General features: G+C 34.9%; 1 long non-coding RNA gene across 3 annotated transcripts; it reads right to left on the bottom strand.

Moving 5' to 3' along the window:
* Positions 1-23,536, bottom strand: LOC138172684 (uncharacterized). 3 transcript variants are annotated; one of them, XR_011171214.1, is made up of 3 exons: positions 23,310-23,536; positions 10,001-12,884; positions 1-398 (listed from the first exon to the last, which is right to left on the bottom strand). It is a non-coding gene; the product is annotated as an uncharacterized lncRNA (long non-coding RNA). The 3 variants fall into 3 exon arrangements; XR_011171215.1 differs by lacking the exon at positions 1-398 and adding an exon at positions 7,904-8,702; XR_011171216.1 differs by lacking the exon at positions 1-398 and adding an exon at positions 9,498-9,672.
* Positions 23,537-25,714: the final 2,178 nt, after the last annotated feature.

The raw sequence follows: 25,714 nt of genomic DNA, 5'->3' as shown, positions 1-25,714 counted from the left end.
TCACGACTCAACAATTTATCACTAAAATGGCCAAATCATTTTTACCAAAGTGGTTACATATTTTTAAACAAAGTACATTCATTTAATCAATCATAAAATCCTTAATTCAATCACAAAGTACAAAAGTCAAAGTTCTCTACACCTAGGTGACAGTAAATCATAATCATCTCAGTCGCTACACAGTATCCAAGTAAAGTCCTCTTTCAGCTTGACTTGAGGCTGGCTCTCAGGTTCCATGGTTCCTCTTCCATGGTCCCAGCTCCAACTGTCACCTGGGTTCCAAGGCAGGAAGCTGCCAGTTCCTTGTCCAGCTCCTTGTCCAGTTCTTCATCCAGTTCCCATTCCATATTGAATCTCAGAGTGTCCAGTGCACTTCAAGTCCTTCACAATTCCTGTTTCTGAGAAGGCAAAGCTTAACAGAGTCACAATAATATTCATTCACATTGCTGGCACCATCATCAATTCACTATCTGCCTATGAAATCAACACATACCCAACAACAAGGTTTGAGAATTTAACACAAATCAACATAGAAATCAACAGAGACCCACAAACGAGGTTCAAGACGTTAGTACAAACCATCAGTAAAGTCCCAGTAAAGACATCCAAAACCCTCCTCCAGGATTTCTGCAAACATACAACAAGAAAATCCTCTTTCAGGGCTTCTGTACAAAGTATCACAAACAAACATCAACAAAGACAGAACAGACAAACAAAGTGCCAGGATACCACAAGTTTTCCCCTTCTTGACTCTGCCACCACAAGAGTCCTCTTCTCAGTTCTGCTATCTCTAGCCTGGGCCTCTCCTCATATACAGTCATTAGCTCTTCCCCTTCCTGTTGCAGGAGTTCATGAGTTCTAGGGTTCACAAGTTCTAGGGTTCACATGTGCTGTTTCTTAACAAATTTGTTTGAGGCTCAAAAGAAATTTGTACTGAAACAAGGTGCTAATTCAATAGCTGAAACAAGGTGTGAACTACTTCTGTGCTTTCCATTAAACAGGGATATCTTTATTTTCATCAAAGTTAACCTCAAGGGGCAGGTAGGTGGTGCAGGAGTCAGGAGGACCTGAGTTCAAATCTGACCTCAGACACTTGACACACTTACTAGTTGTATGACCTTGGGCAAGTCACCCCCAATTGCCTTGCCTTCACCACCACCATCCCCCAAAAAAAGGTTCACCTCAAGTAATAACTTCTGGTTAAGGTCTGTCCTGATCCCCCAACTATTAGTCTGTCCCATGTTCTTGAAATTACTTTGTAAATATTTTTGGATTTATCTTTGTACATGTTGCTTCCTTTTAGTAGAATGCCAGCTCTTTAAGTATAGGGAATACTGAGCTTTCATTTTTTTTTATTTCTAATGTTTAGTGCAGTACCTGGAACACAGTAAGTATTTCATAACTGCTCATTGAATTTTAACAAAGCAATTCTAAAAAGGCCATTTTTGCAATAATTTTATGATCCTGTGTCCTTTTCACTTTTTACCACTTCAAAATATTTTCTTACCTTTATTTGAGAAAATACTTTGGGTACCTAGTAGACTTTGAAAATTACTTGAAAGAGATATATCATAATCTATGTTAAATCTCATTAAGTGCCTTTGGTTGATCCAAAGTTATCTTACTTTGAATGTTTTGGGAATGAATAATTGTTAGACTAGCACTTAAATCTATTATTCTATACTGTTCTTCCTTAAATTTTGGATATTCAATCTTAGTTCTATTCCATTAAAATATATATATATATTTATTTATTTATTTATTAAGCATCTACTTGGTGTAAGTCAAGTGTACCAGGTGCTGATGATACAAAGACAAAAACAAAATAGTCCCTTGCCCTTGATGTGCTTACATTTTACTGGAAATAAATAATACTATGAACAACATGTAAATGCAAACAAATAAAACATTGTATAAATTAATTTCATGAAAGAGAAAGCACTAAGAATTGGAAGATCAGGAAAGGTCTCATTTAGAAGGCTGCACTTGAATTGTGCTTTGGAGCTAAGGAATTCACACAGAAGACTGAAGAGTGCATTACTGATATAGGAGATTATTTTTATGAAGGCATGGAAGTTGGAGATAGAATGTAGCATGCAGAGAACATCTAGCAGGCCAGTTGGACTGGAAGAAAATGGAATAATGCAAAATAAGAAAGAATGTAGAGGACTTTAAATGCCAGACTGATGATCAAAAATTTATTCTAGAGGCAACTTGCTATGCTAAGTTAAATGAATTTATTAAGCATGTGGACTGAAATGTGCAGCTTATCAGTTTTTTAACAATATGGAAAATGGGTGGGAGAGAGAAAATATTGGAGGAGGGAGGAGGGAGAGCATTTATGAGCTGACTTTGGGAACCACATGTTGTAAGGGGAGGAGAACTTGAAGCAGAATAAAAAACTATGTGAGTAAAGACAAGAGGACAAGGATAAGACATACTATGGAAGAAGGATTGACAGGATATAGCAACTGATTGAGGAAAGAGTCAGAAATGACTCCGACGATGCAAACCTGCAATAACTAATAATAGCAGCTAAAAATATTGGGTTAGATTGGAGGAGTTGCATGTTCTTTTTGGACAAAATAATTTTGGAACCCTGAGTTTGAAAAGTGTAAGGAAAGTCTAGCTGGAGGTGCCCACTAAGCAGCTGATAATAGGGAAATGGAGCTCAAAAGAGAGATTAAAGCTAGATACATTGATTTGGGAATCATTTGCATAGAGATGATAATTAAACACATATGGGCTGATAAGATCACCAAGAGAGAGGGTAAATAAAAAAAAAAATCGAAGTACCAAGAGAGAACCTTAGGGGATGTATACACTTGGCTGGGAAGGGGGGTGGAGATTAAAATCCACAAGTTGGGAATAAGAAGGAGTAAACTGAAAGAAAGCAGGTAAACAAAGAGATAGCATTCTCATAAAACCAAGGGAAGGAAAAGTATGGAGGAGAAGGTTTCAAAATCTGTAGAGAAGTAATGATGAATGAGTGGGGAAAAAAACAATGAATTTAGTAGAAAAGAAATAATTTATAGTTTGGAGGGAGCAGTTTCAGTCCAGTGGTGGAGTCAAAATGCAGACTAAAAGCAATGGAGAAAGGAGTGCAAGGGGGTGGGAGTGAATGGAGATAAATATAGTCGATATTATCCAGTTACTTGACTGTCAAACAGAAAGGAGCTTCAAATGCTAGTTTGAAAGAATGAGAGGGGTGACTAGGTGGTGCAGTGAATAGAGCCCTGGCCCCGGAGTCAGGAGGACTGGAGTTCAAATCCAGTCTTAGACACTTAACAATTACTAGCTGTGTGACCTTGGGCAATTCACTTAACACCAATTGCCCTGCCTTCCCCTTCCAAAAAGCAAAAAAAAAAAATGAGAGGATCAAGTGAAGGTGTTTTTTGTTTTGTTTTGTTTTTGTTTTAAGATGAGGGAAATATTGATTTATTTGTAGGCAACAGAGGATGAGAGCGTGAGGAGGAGAAATTGAAGATTAGGTTGAAGTAATGACTACAGATGAGATGAAAAGCACAGTCTAGGAGTTAACCGTGTCAAGGAGAGGGCCCATATTTTGCTAGGTATGTTGTAGCAACTGTTCCTTTCATGCTTGGATTGGATAAGTTAGCTGCTGAAGTCCTTTCCATTCCCAGAATTCTATGATTCCCCCTTATAATGTGGATCAAATGAGGAAAACTCAAGTCTCAATAGAGTAGGAAGTGAGAAGAGAAAGGGAGGGATGGTAATGTGGAAATCTGTGGGAAAAAGAGAAGGTTGTGGAAAAGATGCTGTGGAGATTAGGAATGGACAGAGGAAAAGAATGCAAAATCATCTTTAATCAGATACTTTTGCTTCTGTCTATACTGGCTGCAAATATTAATGAAGGAAGTCTCATTGTTGATCCTTGAATTTTTGCCATGTGTTATCACACATAATGGACTCACCGAAATTTATATTAGGCTTTCTTTATGTTTCTGGTAAAAAGCACGTATTCTTTGAGGGTTGAGCTGCATGCATAAGGTACATTTTCCTCTTCCTATCTATGTGGAGGCCTTGTTGTTTCTTCATATATAAACACTAAGGTTGTTTTCTTCAATTCCTCAAATCTGTTGTCTGCTCATATGAAATAGACTAGGCAATTGTCAGGTCTTAAAATCATCTCATGCCAACATCCCCAAATGACTATGACCCAACCTTAGAAACAGCTTTTCTGGGGAACAGCTGAGACATACTGAAAATTATTGAAAGCAATGGATAACAAAGAGTTTTCTAAATTACAAAACTCTAGAGAAATTCATTATTCAGAGGGATTTCACTCACACTTTCCTGTGGGGAATATTGTAGGCTTATTATAGGAGTACAGGCTGGAAACTTGCCGGACTTTGTACTTTCACTGTTTATATGTCTTCTCTTTAATGATGCTTGCTTCCTTGATTTTCTCTAAGAGTCAAACCATATGTTTTTACACATCTAACTGCTTCTCACACAGGGTGCTTAAACTTAGGCTCATATCAATATATGACTGCTAGGCAGAATCCTAAAATCTTTTTTCAAAACAGTTCAACAGATAGTTATTAAATTAAAAGCTATTAAATACCCGTTTTGTATAAAAACCCTATGCATGACTCTAGGAATTCAATAATGACAATTAAAGCAGTCTTTGACCTCAAGGGGCTTATAGTCTAGAAAAGAAGGAATGATGTATGTATTCACATAATTATAGTATTAGGTTTTATTTTAATTGCGTAAAAAAGATCAAGTAGAATGTCATGACAGAAATTGGAGCAGAGGTTAGAGGTAATCTCATATAAAATCCCATTCCACTCAGGACCCTCTTTTATACTGTCTGTGCCAGGTGAATATCTTGGCCCCCTTTTAAATAGCCCCAGTAATAGAAGAGCCTAGATTCATCTGAATCATTTACAGAGCATACATTTTGGTTTTCTTAATTGATATCAGTGATTTCCTAAGTATAAAATATACTAGTTGTGAAAACTTCCTCCACCCATGAAGACTGGCAACACATCTGTAATTTGTTGTCATAGAGAGTTTCCTGGAATACTCAAAAGTCGTATAACTTGCCCATGCTCACATAGCTTGATTGTATCAGAGCTGGGACTTGAGTTCAAATGTTATTTATTCTTCTCTTTATTCTACTATACTGGATATACTATCTCTTTCACAATTTTCATTAAAACTATAGGGTAGTCTTGCTAAGCATGTAAAGTTAAAGTCCATATTCTAATATATGGCACTACTTTCCATTTCCCTCCCATTGTAAAACATTCACAGAGCTTATTCTCCCCTTCATTCATTACTCCAATTACCATGCAAATACCAGCCTCAAATCCCCTGCCTTTATTGATAGTTGCTGTACTTTGCATCATTTTATATGAATGCATGAAAGAAAAAGCATTTATTAAGCATTTAGAATATGCTAAACTGTGTTGAGTGTTGGGGATATAAATAAAATAGAAAATGAAGCTCTACCTTCAAGGAGCTTGAATTTCTCAGGAAAAGACATTATAAAGGGGAGTGGTGGTCACTGGAAGATATTTTGTTTCAAAAAATTATAAAGATAATGGATAGATACAACCATAAAGGAGGAGACTTGCATAATTTTAATAATAATGTCAGTATTGATTTGATTCTAGTTCCAGAACTAGAAGGCAATGTGTTTGTGTGTGTTTGTGTGTCTGTCTGTCTACGTGTATATATCTATGTCTGTATGTGTCTGTGCGTTTTCCAAGTTAGGTGTAGTATCATGCCAGTGCCCAGTAGTTGGTGACAAGATGGCTAAGGAATGAACAGGCATGTCTTGAGCTAACCAAGATATATGTACCAATTCATTGTACCAATTCAAGGTCCAGACTCTATTACTGTCAGTCAGTCAATAAATATTTATTAAACATTGGCTATATGTCAGGCACTATGCTAAGCACTAAGGATACAAAGAATGGCAAAAGAAACTCTTTCCTCTTGAGGAAATCACAATCTATTCTTCTTGGCAACCAATTTTTACTCCTCTAGTGCACCATAATTTAAGTTAATTCTTAGTTTGACTTGGATATATAGATATTGACATAGCATTTTTCCAATTACATGTAAAGATAGTTTTAACATTTATAAGATTTTAAGTTCTAAATTCTTCTCCCTCTTTCCCTTCCCCTTCCCCAAAGACAGCAAGCAAACTTGAAATAGGTTGTACATTTAAAATCATGTTAAACATATTTTCACGTTAGTCATGTACTGAAAGAAGAATCAGAACAAAAGGAAAACCCATGAGAAAGAAAAACAAAATAAAATTTGAAAATAGTATGCTTAGATCTGCATTTAGACTCTGTAGTTCTTTCTCTGGATGTGGATAGTATTTTCTGCCAAGAGTTTTTTTTTTTAATTGTCTTAGATCATTGTATTGCTAAGTCTATCATAGCTGATCACCACACAATGTTACTATTACTATGTATAAAGTTCTTCTGGTTTTCCTTACTTCACTCAGCATCAGTTCATGTAAGTCTTTCCAAGTTTTTTTTTTTTTTTCTGAAATCTGCCTGCTCATCATATCTTATAGCACAATACTGACTTGGATATTTTTAAATCCATTTCCTGCTTATTTTATCTTTAGTTCTGCTGATGCTGAATTCTTGGTGTATATCTTATGACTATCCCTTCATTAGTGTCTTCTTTGTAGGTATTTAGTACAACATATGTCCATTCCTTTTCCCACCACATCTCCCACTGTATCGTTCCAGATTATATATTTAAAATATTATAATCTTAACATGAAACTAGTTATCATTGCATATTTCCTTTCTTAAAATTTGTACCTACCTTAGCAGGACAATCAAGCTTTTTCTGAACCTGGAAAGTGAAGAATTTTGCCCTTAGCTACCATCACAATTTGGAGAGCTACGAGTATATTAAGAGGTTGATAAAATTTAATAAAATTCTATCTGGTATGCACATCAAGTTTCCAGATAGTATACAACTAAGGGGAATAGCTGATACCTTATTGTGGTTTGTCCTTCATTCTCAAAGAGGACCAAGCTCAGGGAAATAATGACGTGAGTCACAATTCACTGTGATTAGCATGAGGGAGGGCTGTACAAAGTCACTAGCCTCACTTTCTCCTCCAGAGCCATCTGGGTCCAGTGACCAAATATCAATCAGGTGACTGGAGATTGCCCAGAATGCAGTAGAAGACCTTGACCCTTTTAAGCTAAGGTCTTTTTCAGGTCCTCACTTTGCCTGAGGCAAAGCCCTTTCAATGAATAGGCCTCTTTAAGAAGTGACTCAAAAAATTTATTTTAAAAAATTCAGACTGGGAGGGGAAGACCCTCAGGGTTGCTGGCCAAAAGCAATTCCTATTTACACTCACTTCTTTCTGAAAGACAAAACCTTAAACCCTGTTTACTCTGTATCTCCTGGATTGAACAGTAGGTCCCTGCCCAACTACCACTTAATGGTTATTTTGAGCTAATACCTTATATTATACAATCAAGATCCAAAAGGATTCCACTGTTTAGCAGAGAGTCTAACATACAAGTGTTGAATAAGTGTTTATTGACTGACTGAAAAAAAATATCTTAGGAAAGAATAATAGACTAAATGGATTTGTTGCTGTTGTTGTTACTGCTGTTACTTTTTTCTGTTTTGAACTCCATCTGTGATTTCTTTGCTCTAGGAAGTATAGTAAGGAACTTTCTTTACCAAATCAGATAGAGTCCTTATTTTGAGCTTATTTTCTTAGAGAGTTGTCTGGAGTCCCTGAGAGATATAGTGGTTCATTCAATGTTACAAAAAAGGTGTATGTCAGAAGTAAGTCTTGAGCCCAGGGCTTTGTGACATCAAGGCAAACACTCAATCTATTATGTAATACTGCCTCTGAATGAAGTAAATAAGATGAAATTTAAAGGACATAAATGTAAAATCATTCACTTGGATTCAGAAAACCAAGTGCACAAGAATATTAAGGGGATGAAATGTTTAGGAAACAATTTGGTGTGGGGCAGGGAGGAATAACTCTAGGTGTTAGAGAACACAGTAATACTGATACAAGCAGAGAAAAGTCAAGGTATAGCTGGTCTGCTATAATTAGAAAAAAAATGGTCATAGATATAAAATTACTCAGAAGTTTCATATATTTATATGATGAATATTTCCTCCAAGAAGGGAGTATGGAAGTAGTAGACATAACATGTAGAGAACACCTTAATAAAAACCGAAATTTATTATGTCTTAACAGATAGTAATTAACCAGTTACGGATGCTGGAGTTACTTCAGATTCGGATCTTAGCATGAGTAAAATCACTGACTTGTTAGAACAAAGGTCAAAATGGGAAGAAAGCAAAATTTAAAAAGAGGATTCTGAGTGTGAATTACAATAAATGCAATCTAACATAGACACATTCACATATATATGCGTGCATATAAGAACATATATACACATATTATATATACATATATGGTTTTACAAAGTAACCTAATACAACCTTATTTCTAAAAAAATATAAAATTAACAATAGAAAAGATACCATTTATCACCATATCTTCAATGTGGAAAATGACAAAGTTTAAATGGAGGAAGGATTCCCTCTAGAGGGCGATACTAAGTTCTCTTGTTTGCTGATGTCATTGCCCTGACTACAATGAGCTCTGAAACCGTGCTGGTCCTTCTCAGTGAGAACCAAGGAGGCTCTCAAAGATCAGCCTAGTGAAACATAAAGAAGAAAAAAAAAAAAGAATGCATGTTACCCAGTTAACATGCAATTGGGCTAACAGAAATAACCTGTTGCTAGACAACGAACTAGGTTCAGAATTCAACAAGACAGAATAAACATCTAGATCACATTTAGAAAAAAAATTTATATAGTACTTTTAATTATCTCAATATATTCCCTGCCACCAAAGGCCATCTTAAAAATATAAAAAGTTTAACTTTTATTTTTCTATCACCTGCATTTCCCAATATATTTCTCTTCTTCCTTTGCCTCCTATATTTTGATTCCCCATAGCAAAGAACAAAAAGAGGGGAAAGCAATATAATTCATCAAAATTAACCAGAATATATATAATATAATGTGTATATTTTATTGTTATATAATATACATGACACTATGCAATGTCTCATACTCATATACTTCTCCAAAGAAGTAGGAGGGGAGGGGGAAGGAATTTTCTCATATCTTCTCTTTGACTTCAAATTTGGTTATTGCAATTTCTTGGCCTTCATTTTGAATTGTGGTGTTGTTCTCTCCATTTACATTGCTATAGCGACTGAGTGTATTGTTGTGTTGCTTCTGCTTATACTACTGTGCATCAGTTCATATACATCTTTCCATATTTCTTTTTATTAATCATATTCATTTCTTTCAGTTCAGTAATGGACATTCAGCCATAGGCCACAATCCATTTCATTCCTGTACCACTGTTTTTAGCTGTTCTCAAGTGAATGGGCATCCAATTTGCTCCCAGTTCTTTGCTGCTTCAAAAAATGTTGCTATAATTATTTTTTTTTGTGTATTGAAAGTCTCTTTGTTAATGACTTCCTTATTCCTTTATAAAAGAGTTTTTGGAAGAACAAGAACAATAATCACACACATGAAGAGGCATGGATAGATACCTGCACCACTGGAGGGAATATGTCCACTGGTGAGATCACAGACTCCTCGATGATCACTCTGTTGGTTTATATTAAGCATATAGCAGACAAAAAGCACAAGATATTTTTTCAGATTAGCAGTTCTCTGCTAGCCTCTATTTTTTCAACTGATCATTTGTACCTGATTGAACTATTTTAAATTTATCTCCACTAAATTTCATCTCATTGGTTTTAACCTAGCATTATAGTCTCTTGAGATCTTTGTGAATTTTGAATCTGTCATTTACCTAGTAGCTATCCCATGTAGTTCTGCAACAAGTGATGAGCTTAACTCATATGTCTTCATTCAATTCATTGAAAAAAATGTTATACAGAACAGAACAAGGACATAGCTCTGTGATACTCACCTAAAGGACTCCCTCTAGGTTCATACTGAGTGATTTATCAACACACTTTGATATAGCCGCTATCTTAAATCCATCTTACAATAATGTATTGCCTATGTTTCACCATGATACCTGTAAAGAAATCATGAGTGACTACATCAAATACCTTAATAAAATTAAGATTGATGTTATCGTGGCTTTTTTCTTGATTATCCTTATCAAAATAATAAATGAAAGTAGCTTGGCAAGATTTTTTTTTTTCCTTAGTGAATCAGTGGTGAGTCTGACAAACCTTTTTTGTTTTGGCTAAATGCTTCCAAATGATTCATTTGACAATTGACAATTTGTTTTAGAATTTTCCCACAATTCCATATAAACCCCAGCCAGCTGTAGTTTCTGTATTTTATATCCTTGCTCAACTTTTATTCCAGTGTCCTATTCTATTCCCAGTTAGTCTGGGATCACATCTGCAATTTACTTCAGTTCCCTGGTATCTATTTCACTCAATCTTTAGAGACTGTATTTGAATATAGAATCAAATATTCTGCTCAAATCAAATCATCCAAACTGGGTATAGAGACTCTCTCACATTCACAGGATTTTAGGGCTGGAAGGAACCTTAGATACCACCCAGTACTCTCACCACCTCCTTTATATAGATACAGAAACCCAAGCTCAGAGATAACATATTTGACTCAAGAAAAGGAAGTTACTTAGTGGCAATGAAGATTGAAATTCAAGTCCTAAGAATTTTAAATCCCAACATTTTACCATGTTATTTCCTACAATGAATGTGAAATTGAACTTTTAGCAGGCTAGAAACATCACCAGAGTTCTTATACAGAAGGGATGAATGGGTTAAGTGAGAAGTTTGAATCATAATGCATTTAATAGATCATATATAAACATATATGCATGTATACACATGTGTGTATGCTATATATGTATATATAGTATCTATGTATATATACACATGTGTGTATACCACCCCAGAACAGACAAATATAAATATCACTCTATTACAATGCCTCTTTCATTGCATTATAGATATTTTACATATTGGGCTTGGAATGAGAAAAACTCACGTTCATGAGTTTAAATCTGGCCTCAGACACTTATTAGTGGTGTGACTCTGAGCAAGTCACTTAACCCTGTTTGCTTCAGTTTTTTCATGTGTAAAATGAACTGGAGAAGGAAATAGCAAATTGCTCCACTATTTTTGCCAATAAAACCCTAAAATAAAGTCACAAAAAGTCAGACCCTACTGAAATGACTCAACAACAACAAAATATCCTATGTAAACAAAGAAACTCTGCTATATTGCTTAGTTCTGCCCTCAATCCTCCTCTTTGCCTAGCCTTACTCTCAACAATCAAGTTTTCTTGGCCTGATACTGCCACATAGTTACTAAAATGTTATTTTTCAGATTATAACTTTTTGAAGAGCCACACATACCATGCATACCACTCCTTTTTCTCCACTGATTTTATAGGGATTCCTTTTTTTTTTTATCTTCACACCTCTGTTTAAGTTTTCTGCTTTGTCTGGTACACATGTGATCCCTCCTTACATCTCTCTGTGAAAATCCTTAATTTCCTTCAACACTTGGCTTAAATAGTACCTTATCCATAAGGCCTTTCTAGATCTCTTACCAGCTACACTCCTAGTCAAAAGTATAACTTAAAAAAAATGAATACACTCACATGTGTACATGTTGTCTTCCGAAAGAATGTGTATCCCTTGAGTACAGGTACTATTTTATTTTCATCTTTATCTTTTGGGTAACTGATACAATCTATTCTATACACTAGGTGCTTAATCTCTGCTTATTGACTGAACTACTTACTAGTGTCAACAATACTGGTATTTCTGTTATTTTCACAGTAAATGTGAAGGACTTCAACTACAATATATGTTATATAAGCTTTTTTAGTCTAGGGAGACCTTGATCGCCATTTATAACATTGTTTTCTACAGGAAACTGTTATAAGTTCTAAATAGCTGCCTTACAAAGGAATTTTTGGAGCCTGGCCCATTTATAAGTTAGAAACTCCTTATACATGGTTGTTCATTAAAAGCAGAGACCTGGTGCACAGGTTAATAGGTTGAATTTATTAAGGTTTTTCATTACACACTGAGTCCATGGATATAATGTGGAAATTCTCTTTGGAGAATTTCTTTACATTCCCTTGAGAGTTGCACAGTTCTCAAAAAGAAAATAATTGTAAAGATGCTTCCAATGGAGGAAAATGATTCACCTGAAGTAAAAGGATTTTCTCACCTTGTGACTACAAAGGAATAGAGAATTTTCTCATAATGTTAAATAAGAGTAGATGAAGTATTGAAGTATTGGACATCTAGTCACACAACCACCACCACTACCACTGCAGATGCAGACAAGTACACACACATCACACTTAGAAAATTTTCTAAATATATATTGAATTTGCTTTCATCTAGGAACATCCAATTTTCACATTGATATCATATTGCATTTTTTAAATCTTACATTTGTATATGGTAAGCCAAATATGTATTTAAGATGTGAGCCGCTTAATTCTTGCTCTAGCTATGAGGAGAGAAAATTGAGTGAGTCACAGACCATCTGGGTAACTCGTTATCAAATAAAAGCCCATAAGCTCTTTATATGCAGTTCTGAGATTATGATCACTGTTTTATTGTTGATAGCATTAGTGGTGGAGTGCTGTTATTGATAGATATGACGCTGCTGTGGATTTACTGGGGAGAAAGCTTTATTAATAGTGTATCCAAACATAATGAAAAATCATAAACTTTGCTATCAGTGCTGTTTCATCTAGATCATTGAAAAGTTTGAGTAATATTGTATGCCTGAATAAGCAAAGTTCCTGATATTGTCTCTTCGTTGTTGGGGGTTCTGCCCATCCTGTACAAAAAAAAAAAAAAGATTATATATTAACCCCGGGATTGATCTGTTGAGTATAATGACAAATTTTACTATCTGGCTTCTTTGATACATGTTGTTTCTTATAAAATATTAACTAGAATCTAATACCTTACTAGGGAATTAAGGTTATTCTTTTCATAGAACAGGAAAAGGATTTTTTGTATACAACATTCCCCATGCTTAGAATGTTCCATGCCTTCTCGTCATCTTTTATTTCTAGATAGTTGAATCTTACCCATATTTCCATACTGAGTTCACATCCTAACTTGTTGATAATGTCCTTGATCATCCCGTAGGGATTTCCTCTTCCTCTAACATCAATAGAAGTAAGTCTATACCATTCATTTGCCAAGGTAACTGCTTTATTTTTTAAAATTTCTTATTTATATTGTCTTCCCAGCTAGATCACAAGTAACCTGAGGACAAGAGTATTACTTTACATTGGTGGAGTATGTCCCATAGTATAATATACATAGTACTTATTAAATATATAGTGATTGTATGATAGTTAGAAGCTACATAGAAAGTAGACATTTTAATTATGCAGTTTCCTAACTGGGGGGGGGGGGAGTTTGTTGCACAAGCATTGCCTGTTTATTTCCTTGCCCTTTCCATTGCCTTAACAAGTTATTTTTATTCAATATTAATTTTATAATTTGATTTCATTGTTAAACTCGGTTTGTTTTCTCTAGAGATTTCTAATCATAGGGCACATTTGGCTATTCCTCTTTCAAGCAGTTTATAATATTCTTTTTATCATTTATAAATGTTTATGTCTCAGATTACTTAGAATCCATTATTTGATTTATTCATTCAACATTTATTGAATAAATTAAAGACATTTTGTTAAGCACTGAGGGGAAATATAAATATGATGATGTGGTCTCTGTCCTAATGAAACTTAAGAGTCTAGTAGAAAGGGATAAAAAAAAGTAATCAAATAATCATATTACAGTATGGAAGTATGATAATATAATCAATTTCTGTCAGAGTCAGAACTTAATTTCAGGTCTTTCTAACTCCAAGGCTGTTCCCTCAACCACTATAGCATTACATATAATAGGAATTTAATAAATGTTTGTTGAATTGGATTTTCTTATTGACCTCCCAATGAGTAGTGAGAAAATATATAATCTTAAGCCTTAGGCATATTATAATAATTATTTAAGAGTAAGTTCTTGATTCCAGGCAGTAAATAGCCAAATGATCTAGAAGTTAATGTTCTAATAATAGGTCAATGCTTTTCCAGGAATTAGTTGAAACAAGCAAGTACTGGGGTAGCACAATGGACAAAGCAGTGGACCTGCAGTGAGGAAGACCTCGGTTCAAGTGTAACCTCAGAAAATCAGTAACTGTGTGACCCTGGACAAGTCACTTAACCATGCTTTGCCTTAGTTTCTTCAACTGTAAAATGGAGAAAATGACAGCATATACCTTGCAGGGTTGCTATGAGGATCAAATGAAATAATATTTTTAAAGCACTCACCACAGAATCTCACAAATATTAAGTGCTATTTAAATGCTTATTCCCTTCCTCCTCTATAGATGTAGAAATTCAAAGAGAGAATTTCTGTGTGCATTAGGCATTAAACACACGTGTGTGTATATATGTATGTATGTGTATATATGTAATATATTACTGTGTGCATGGCATTATTATTAAACATGTTCTTACATTAGCATCAGCAGACATTCTAAATCCCTACTTTCAACTTAGATTTGTTTTATTTTATATTTTTATACTTTATTTCTATGACCTTTCCTCAGGGAAACTAAGCTGGAGAACAATCCCATGATAAAAATTTAGGAAGCTATTTAGAAGAGGAAACCACAAAGTAAGTTTCCTCAAACTGTCCCTTCACTATGACTTTACTGAAAGCCAGAGTTTCAGTTAGGGGTGAGAGAGGAGATTAATAAGCCTAGACGTTCATTTAGATTTTAGCCTTTCTCTTGAGGCTATCATCAAGGGCACCTCTGTGCCGGTTTTATTTTTGTCATGTGAACAATTGTTCTTTAGGAATGAAATTTTGTTCTGTTGGCAAAAGGATATGAGGAAGCTCAAAATGCACCTTGAACTGTCTGACACTTTGCACAAAAGGTAAATCTGCTAATACACACACACACATACGTGTGTGTGAGTGTGTGTGTCTGTGTATTGCTTGAAATTGTACCTACATTTTTCTACACCACAGAAGAATGAGAAATCAACTTCTAGGGGAGCAGAAGAAGGAAAAGAAAGGACTAAGAAACAACATAAGAAGGCAATTTTCTCCCCCCAAAAGAGAAAGTTTTCTAAAATTGTGTAACATTATTTCTTGAAAGAAAGTGTCTCTCCACGTGTCCTTTAAAGAATATCAGTCCCTGTTAAAATCAAATTGTGTCATTTTTATTTCTGTAACTATAGACTTGTCAATTTTGTAATTGGCTTGGCCTGGTATTCCAATTTGGCACCTGTAGGGATTTCACCAGTAGGCATTCTTATCAATTTTTTAATAAATTCCACAGATTGAGAACGGTAAATAATAAATGATATAGTCTCTGCAAAGTCAATATTTAATTTAACATAGACTCAGGGAAACTAACACTATACATAGACATAATTCTGTGGTTTGGGTTTAAAGAAATAAGAGAGTTGCTTTATTGTCAAAACTGTAAAGAATAAGAAAGATATCATGGGGACTAAGAGAATGTTAAGAGACTTGAACAAATCATGCACCTCATAACACTGAAAAATTAGTTCAATTAATCAGATCACTCATCTACGTGGGAGAAGATGGGGATGCCAGAAAAATGTTGTTTATTTCCTCGTTAGAGCTAGAGCACACCAAAGAGGAATTGTGAGGCTCACTCAATATGACTTTTAAAAATTATTCAAGCTAGCAAAAGATAAATAATTTTTTAAAAAATTTAGTAAATGCTATAGAAAGCCATATATGGAATATGGAAACCCAGAGAGTCCATAAAGTGACCTAGTGAGATGATCAAGGTTGTTGCATGAACAAAAAAGTGTCATCTTTATCCCTTTTTGTTATTGTTGAGATTTTTTTTTTTAATATAATGCCACCAAATGCTTACCTTGGTGCCCTGTAGCCTAGTTCATAGAAATAGTGACCTTTCTGGTTTGGTAAGCTCAAATTAAATTTTCCTTGGGAAATCTTTTCTATGAAATGAGGATATGAGTTTTGAGTCTATGTGTAATTAATGCAACTATTGATTAATAAGTCATCTATAAAAATAATATGTGAGACTTTAAAGAAATCTAGCAGCAAACCCAATGAAATTCAGAGAGAGGGATCAAAAGAAAGTTAACATATTCTGTTCAATTATATAAGATAGACGTGTGAAATTGACTTTGTGAACTGTTTGGTGTTTATATATCTCAATGATATGAAAATCAAAAGATTTCTGGAGAGTAGTTCTACTGTGGCAAATAACTATTCACATTTTATAGAACAAATATAATTGTAAAATTTCATAATCTCCTAGACTTACTCACCGCTTTGTGACAAGTTAATAATGCTGAGACTAGAGTATTAATACCAAAAATTGTGCAAACAATGATATTTTTGGAAACACAGGATTAATATCTAGTGAGGAAGCAGAGTTCGAAGAAAGGGAGAATAGGTACAAGAAACATACAAATCAAGTTATCAGATGTAATTAATAAACTAGGATATCAGATTTCATTGCTTAGTATGGGTTAGGCATGTGGCAAAGCAGATCAGAAGTGTTAGGTGGCATATTCCAGTTATGACTCATAGATATATTGGGATAGAGTCAGGACAGAGATCAACTGAGTGCAAAGGAATGCCTGAGAGAATTAAGTAACTGGTTTCACCTGAAGACAATTTCTCTCCCATATTATTATTAGTTTGTAGGTCAACCCTTTAACACCCTCTCAACTGTTTTCTCACTGAGTCTTAACTTATGCTTTATTACTTAATAATATCAGGGTCTAATTTAGGGAAGGGAGAAATATTTTCAGTAGTGATAAAAAATGCCACCTTCTACAAGACTGATTTCCTTTTTCCTTTGTTAGTCTACCCTTCAAAATTATTCTGTATTTACTTTATTAAAGAGTTCCAAAATTACTTATTGATGTATTTGTTGTATCTTGTAATAGAATGTAAGCTCATTGAGGAAAGTGACTGTTTAACAAATTTTAGCCTCTGTCTCTCCACTACCTAACAATGCCTGGCATGTGCTTGGGACTTGATTAATACTTATTAAACTGAAGAGAACTGGAAAAGAGGTCGTCTAAAAATAAAAACTAAAAAAAAATTGTATTATGAAGTACACCAATAAGTGTATGATGCTCATATAATAAGAGTATAACAACAAAGTAAGAAGATATTCCATGAGGGCCAAAAATATCTAAATGAATTTATTAGATAAAGTGGGTTTTTAAAAGGGACTGTGTTACTGAAATTGACTCTCCAATTAACATTTCTCGCTAAATTAAACTTCTAAAACTAATTGAGTAATAAATAACTAATCTCCCATCATTCCAAAGACAGGCTACCTGCATTCCAGTGAATATTCTTAAAATAATTTTTATTCATTCACATTTAGAAAATCCCTTCCAACCCCTGATGCCCCACTCTAATAACCTGTGGTGCTATTCAGAGGTTTCCAGAACTAGAATTCCCACCTCTCCATTAAGAACATATAGGTTCTTCTAATGACATTTTTTGAGTGGAAGTACATTGCCAGAGCACCTGAAGAAAGTCAGCTAAAATCTACAATAAACTCTATCAGCCCTACAGGCTGCCAGGTCGACATCTCATATTAGAAAGATTTATGTGGTCTATCACCAAAAATTTAGCTTTTCTACACGGTTATTAATCAGTCTGTTGTGATCCTAATTTTTCTGAATGACACAATTTTCTGTGAGCTAAACAAGCTTCTCAGAAAGGGGGGGGGGGTAGGGAGAGGGATAGGAAGGATGGTAGGAAGGAACTAAACCATAAGCAGAAAAATGAATTCTCTCCAGAAGAGAGCTACCTTATAAATACTTTTTTTTCAAACCTCCAGAAAATTCTCTGTGTGTGTGTGTGTGTGTGTGTGTGTGTGTGTAATTGCTAGTACATGCATTACATTCTTGATGGCTCTTCCACTAAATTGGTCTGTTGATAATAGTTTTACATATTTTCTTTTCATTCTTCGAACGTTTCCTTCATGAAGTAAAAATGACAATAAAAACAAAACATATCCAATAACAAAACCTAGTCTTTTCCTTTTGAAATATTAACAGAAATAGAAACTGGAATTTCCTACTTTTAAAAGATAAACTTTTGATGAGAAAAAAAATGGGTTGTGAATAAATGTCAAATATACATCATCAGTGAAGTTGTGATTTAAGAGAGATTTTTAAAAAGTTTTAAGGAAATATTTAAACTGTATCTGTCTAATTAAAATTCCTCTTTTGCTTCCACGTATTTGAATTGCCTCAGGGTAGCATCCAGGTTTGTTTATTTCCCACCCACCCCCCTCTAGTAAGCCCAGTGGTAATTTTTTAAGCCTTTATTTTTCTTCTAATCCCCATTAGTGTTCTCTTCCCTCCCCTACCACCTTTCATATCACTGTCTCCTTTCACATTTTAACTTTCTGGAATCTGTATATGTTAGGATAATTGGGTTACAATGATAATCTATGCTACAGTAATTATTGTCTAGGTATTTCTACATGTGCAGATTTAGACAGTGGAAATAGAATATAGAAATGATGAACCAGTCACCTCAATTGTATAATTTGTACTCTGATCTTTTGATTTAATAGTGGGAGGAAGATGGCCCAAATTAATTAAATGAAAAGAAAGATCAGTGAGGCAGAAAGAGAGGGGAACTGGATCAAATGAGACCCTTCCACTGGAGCTGCATAAATTGTGAGGATTGTCAGTTTATGCAGAAACAGAGTGGAGAAGAAGCATAGATGACTCAGTGGGGGTATTTGAAAACTCCAACAATGAAAAGTTAAACAAGCCAACTCATTTATTAAGTCTGTACATTGAAATTAGACCTCTACTAGAAGCTGGGAGGAAGGATGGATGGAATGAAGGAAGGCAGGAAGGAAGGCAGGAAGGAAGGAAGGAAGGAAGGAAGGAAGGAAGGAAGGAAGGAAGGAAAAGAAAGAGAGAAAGAAAAAAGAAAGGGGGAAGGAAAGAAAGAAGAGGGAGGGAAAAGGGAGTGAGAGAAGACAAGAGGAAAGGAGAAGAGAGAAACATGACGGGGAGGGGAGGGGAAAAGAAAAAAAATTATTAAATATTAGTCAAGTGCAAAGCACTGTGTTAAGTGGTAGGGAAACAAAAAGTAAAGCAAAACAGCCTCTGCTTTCATGGAGTTCATATTCTAACAGGAGAGATAATACATATAGGCAGTTTCAGTAGCAAGTCAAATGAAAATGTCCCATGGTCCTTAAGGAGCAGGGGAAAAACAGATGGTAATGCATATTCCTTAATGTCATTTCTCCTGATAATCCTATCAATTTCTGATGTTGAAACATTTAATTATGCCAAGGAATTTGGTTGCAAAGATCTTATTTTTGTGATCTTCTATGAGTCTGACTGTTAAGGAGACAGGGGATCCAGTACCTGAAAGCGAAGTTGCCTAGTAGCATCTCCACTGAGATTGTTGCTTCACCTGATATAAGAATGGAGGCTGACTTAGGGGCAGGACTGAAAGTATGGCCACTGAAAGTGGCCACATCTGGGACTCTTGAGCTTATATATCTGATAGTAGCAGTTAGTCAGCAGTTGGTAGTGATGGTGGTGGTGAGAAAAAGTGGACATTTTCCCCATAAGGATTGATTCCCTCAAATATAGCTATAGATTCTTTAAGCAAGATCAAGAGCATTGGTGAGGGAGAGGGCCTTGCTATTCTCAAGGCTCTTTGGTTTGGGATCCTAGGTTATTTCTTATCAAGGTCTGAGGAGAACACAAAATTTAAAGAAAGCATCACCCCTGCCTCACGTATCTAGCAGATATCTAGATTTGGAAGTAAGAAGTCCTAAATTCAAACCCTGACTCTTACACTTATTAGCTTTGTGAAGCTGGATGTATCACATTGCCTTTCTCCACCTCAGATAAATCTTTAAGACTATAACTCTTAGACCAATCATGATCTGCTTCCATTGAAGAAGTTCCCACCTATGAAATCTCGGGTCAGTTATGAATTGACTTATACTCATGAGTTTCAATTATAAAGGGAGAGCAGTATATGTGTATATGTGTATATAATGTATGCATGTATGTATACACACATATGTATGTGTGTGTTGTGTGTGTATACCCATAGATATAGATATATAGATGAGAGAGAGAGAGAGAGAGAGAGAGAGAGAGAGAGATATTAGATAGATGTATGAGAAAATTAGATGCTGGATACTACACTGAGGGAATCAAAATATATAAAAGCAAAGGAGAAATTTTAATTAGACAAATACAGTTTAAATATATTCTTAAAACTTTTTTATCTCTCTTAAATTTCAACTTCACTGATGATGTACATTTGATATTCTTTCACAATCCACTTTATTCTCATTTAAAGTTTAACATTTATAAATAGGAAATTCCAGTTTTTCTTTCAGTTCATATTTTGAAATTAAATGACTAGGGTTTTTGGGGGGAGAGGGGGGTTTGCTGTTGGATGTATTTTGTTTTTGTTTTCCATTCATTAAGGAAAACTGGAAAAAATGAAAAGAAAATATTTAAATTAATATTGCTAGACCAATTGGGGGGAGGTCATCAGAGATTTAATGCATATAATACTAACAATTAAAAAATTCTGTTATATGACATTACACAATGCCATGGAATTTTGTTCTTGGGGGAGTTCCTTGGCAAAGATCCTGGAGTAGTTTGCCATTCCCTTCTCCAGTGTGCCTCAATTTTCAAGATGAGAAATGGAGGCAAATAGGGGTTAAGTGATTTGAGCAGGGTCATACAGCTAATATGTATCTGAGGCCAAAATTGAAACCAGATCTTCCTCATGCTAAGCCTGGTGCTTCATCCACTGCATGACCTAGCTGCCAAATAAAAATATAGACATAAGGATTTCTGGAAGTTTGAAAAAAAAAGTAAATGTTTATATGGTAGCCAAGTTCTTCTGAAGAGAATCCATTTTTCTGCCTATGCTTAAGTTCCTTCTTGCCATCCCTCTCACTCTCTCTTCTGTAAAAGCTTATTTAGCTTAGAGAAAATTATGTCATTCAGAAAAAATTGGATCATAACAGATTGATTAATAACTGTGTAGAAAAGCTAAATTTTGGTGATAGACTGCATAAATTGCATATGTAATGTATCAGATAACCTAAATATACATAGCATATACGTGTGCATATGTATGTGTGTGCATATATGTATATATACACGCAAATATACATAGCATATATTTGATTATATATCCTATACACATTCATATACATGTATATATGAATGTACAACTATATTTATCTGAATATGTATACACACATTCAGGGCTAGACTGAAGGGAATTTTTAAGGGTTGATATTCAACCCCAAATCCATCTGACTGAATCACACTAATTTCAGTTTCATTCAGCAGAATTATTAATTCAGTTCATCCATCCTTACTGTTTCTAGGCCACCAAACCAGTTCTGAGATGCATAGAGCTGAATCTAATCAGAGCTGATAACATAGCCTAAATCGCTCAAATTCTGGTGCTCAAAGTCCATTTATGGCAACAAAAGAGACCCTGCAAGAAGCCAGGCTCAGCAATTTCTCCTCGTGAGCACAACTCCCTGTCTGTGTCCACCCACCACCTGCAGCATCTCATTTTTAATAATTCCTTTTTCCTGGTCTCTAAGTTTGGACCAGAATTTCTGAAACTACCAGGGAGGAAGGCAGATGCCTGGTTAATCATGTTATGCCTCCGTATGAGTATTAAAATTCTGAAATGTGAGAAAAGCTGTCTACTTCAAATGTTTCTATTATTTTTTTCTCTCTTCTCTTTTTCCTCCCTCTTTTTGTCCTTTCTTCCCCTGAATTATCTGAAAAATCCTAGTTTAATCAGAGAAGTAAATAATCCTACTTTCTTTTTATTTTCTTTTATTTATTTTATATTTAATTTATGGGATAAAACAAGCATTTCCATAACAAAAGTGCTTTCTAAATAAATGGATTGGCTTTCCTGAAGCATTTTATAAGAGATGCCAACATGCTAGAATTTATCATTTTATTTTTTAAAAAACTATAGGTAAAATAACTGTCATTCAATCATTCATCTACCACTAGGTCAAAATATAAACTTTTCTGTTTGACATTGCAAGTCCTGTCTGCAGCCCATCCTTTGCAGACTTACTTTATGTCCCCTATCCCCTCACTCCCCACACAATATACCTCGAACTCCAGCCAAACTTGCCTACTTGCTCTTCCTTGAACAGGATTGTCTATCTGCCACCACCAGGCTTTTGTGCACCCTATTCCTCCTACCTGAAATCTTTTCATTTTTAACCTTTTGGAATCTCTCCATCCCTTCGAGGCTCAATTCCAATGCAACCTCCTACATAAGGATTCTCCTGGCCCATCCACTTATTAATTCTATGTATTCCTCCATGCTTTCTATTTACTTTAAATTTCCAACTGTGTATATTATATCCTTCTTGTTAAACATAAGCTGCTTAAGGGCATATAGTAATTTCAGTTAAATGTTGTCTTTTTATTCTTAGCCCCTACTTCACTGCCTTGAACATATCATGTGCTTAATGAGTTCGTGTTGAATTCAAACTCTCTATAGTGATCTTAAAACAAAGGTCAATGACATTTTGGAGCTTATATGTTCACATGGACTATTTGTGCCCAACCTGTAGTAGAATATTCTGAGCTCATATTGGTCTGATCAGCCACAATCAGACATACTGTAACTTGACTCTAGCATAGTGTTGTCATTCTGGTCTTCTTCAAGAACAAAAGGCAGCAACATTACAGATACACACATATGCATACATGCATATCCATGTGTGTATGTGTATACATATATACAATACATGTGCATGTGTACACATATACATATAGTGTATTATATGTGTGTGCATATAGATGTACATGTATACATGCACATAAACATACATATGCCATACATACATGCATACACATATTATATATTGTAGCACCAAGCACCCTGGCATACCCAGGATGGCTGCTACCACAGGTTCTTTGATCTGCTTTTCTAAAGGAGAGCAACTCAAAAAGGGTTAACCATCTTACTTTAATCAAACATATGTCATTTACCTAGTGCAGGGGGAAAAGTCAGCATTCTAAACTTCAGAGAGTACAAACAGAAGTAACAAGCAGACAAAATATACAGACAGAGAAAATAACACAATTCAGCAGACTAACAAACAGGATTTCTAGCTGTCTGACCATCACATCCATATAGTGTTATTTACCAGAGAGAAGCACCAACATCCAGGTTTTCAAAGCCAGGGGCTCTATGGCTGCCCAGAGTCTCATCTGGACAAATCACACAACTCTTCCCAAAGTGAGCTCCAAAGCAAAACCTCACCTCAGAGGTATACATAGCCTTCTGCCAGATGAGAGAACATCACAACCCTTGTGACCCACTGCCTAATTACAAAGTAATAAGGTGTGGTTCTTCCTGAAAAACAAGCCTCCCCTAAGCAAGTTTCCCCTGTTGGGCTCCTCTCCACCCTTCAGCAAACTCCTCCCACCCAGGTTCCATGTGACCACATTCAGCATATTAGGAGGCATGGTATATTTTCAAATCAGGAAAGGTCCTGAAGTTCCCTTAGGCTTATTAAGGGGCAGGGAAGATCATCAAATTCCCTTTCTCATTACATATATGCATACACCCATACATATACATATACATATCTGTCTGTATATGTGTATACATATCTACATATACATATGCCAAGAAACATGAATGGGGGCACATATGCACTGGATATGTATAGCCAAACAAAATTAGAATTCTGATATTATAAGATTATTTGTGACTACTGACAATATTGTCATGATGCTCATTTTTAGGCATTGTGTTTAAATGTTCAATCTTATGGTCTCTTCTCTTTTGGTGAGTACCATCCTAAGCATGTGCCTACTAGATATTCTCTGCTATCATCTATAGAATTGGGCCTTAGGTCTTCTTTGTCATCTACTAGTTACCTGATCCCATTTGATATTGTGGGATGATCAGAAAGCCTCTCTCTGAGAAGAGCACATTTTTTTTAGCACTTTAGAATTCTTTAGTTCATAGGCAATGCTATGAACCAATCCAAATGATCCTGGATTAGATTGTGTATTTTATTTTTTCAGATTCCACTATCCAGTACTGATTCAAATTCCATAGTCACAGAAAACTGCCTTTCTTAGAATATGAAAATTGCTTGTAATCACCATTTGTAACCTTGCAAAACTGTCTGACCCCAAACCTGTTTTGGAAGGTATCCAAAAAATAACCATAGAAAAGATATTCTGAGATTGGAAATGAAAGCCAGGTCTCTTAACAAATTCTCTTTGATTGACATGAAAATGAAGCTAAGGAGAGAAAAAAAAAAAACTATGGAAGAAGTTAAAATCATCATGCCCCCCACCCCATGCCTCTTTTGTCAAATTTTGTATATGTCAGTGAAAAGAGATTTTGCCCTACATTCTGACTAATGCAAATTCTACCTCAGTGTTTGAAAACAGTATGGATGAGCAGAAAAAATAGTAAAATTATTAGTAATTTATTTTCAAGGTTAATTCTATGGTAGAACAGAGCTTGTGAAAACTAACATAAAATTCTTATTTTTGCTTAATACTTGGCATTTCTGATACATACACACATGCATATATGTATGTATTCACAAAATAAAGATGTTTCATATACTGGCAAAGGTCTCCAATTTGTAAGATATTTCTGAGAGCAAAGATTAAAAAAGAAAAGGAAGAATCTTTCATTTTCCGAAGAAGACCAAGGACCTTACAAACCACATTTTGGAGGTTTTTTTTTTTTTTTTGCTATTTGCTTTGAAGTGTTGTATTCAGATTGGTTGTTTATTTCTTGGAATGGTAAATTTGATATTTTAAAATATAATTATTATATACTTTAATCAAGCCATTTATAGGCCATCTGCTCACCTTCAACAACAGTGTAGAAGGTATACTAGTAGCTTCTCCCTTATTACACAAATTTGTGAAAATAACGCTATCTGCTTTTATCCTTCTAGAATACACATTAATTTATTTTTGCCTAATCTATGACAATGCCATTCTCAAAAAGAGTTCAAGGATCTCTTCATCAAGAATTTTTTTTTTACCTAGATGCTATCATACTCTGATTTCTCTTCAAATTATTATTTCTTATTTATTTTTATTGTTTTTTTCTACTAGTAAAATTTATATTTTTTTATTCATTTTGAATATTTTCCTCAATAAAGAGCTTAGAAAAAAAAAGTGGAGAGTACTGAGTATAGAACCCTAAGGAATGCACAATTTATCTATTCAGGAAAAGAATATAACGAACCAATGAATGAGACAAAGAAGATTGAGAGGCAGCAGGTAAAGAGATGATAGGGTATCTGAAACTGAGAGATGGAAGATTATCCATTAGGAAAGTCAGGTATATGCTATTAAGTTACAGAGGTCAGAGAGGATGAGAACAGAATAAGACTAGGGACTTTGGTAACTGAGGTGATTGATGGTATTTGAGAGTAATTTTAGTAAAATAATAGAAGCAAAGGCCTGATTAATAATGAAAAATAGCAGAATAATAGCAAGACAGTGACTTACTGTGAGAACATTTCTTTTCAAACTGCATCAAATAGTATAAGAATAATACATTATTTTC

The sequence above is a fragment of the Petaurus breviceps genome, unplaced genomic scaffold (genome assembly GCF_028583685.1).
Source record: "Petaurus breviceps papuanus isolate PSGF00001 unplaced genomic scaffold, PetGlider_PUasm1.0 551, whole genome shotgun sequence".
In the NCBI taxonomy this organism is placed as follows: domain Eukaryota; kingdom Metazoa; phylum Chordata; class Mammalia; order Diprotodontia; family Petauridae; genus Petaurus; species Petaurus breviceps.
This window is presented reverse-complemented; position numbering and strand designations above follow the sequence as displayed.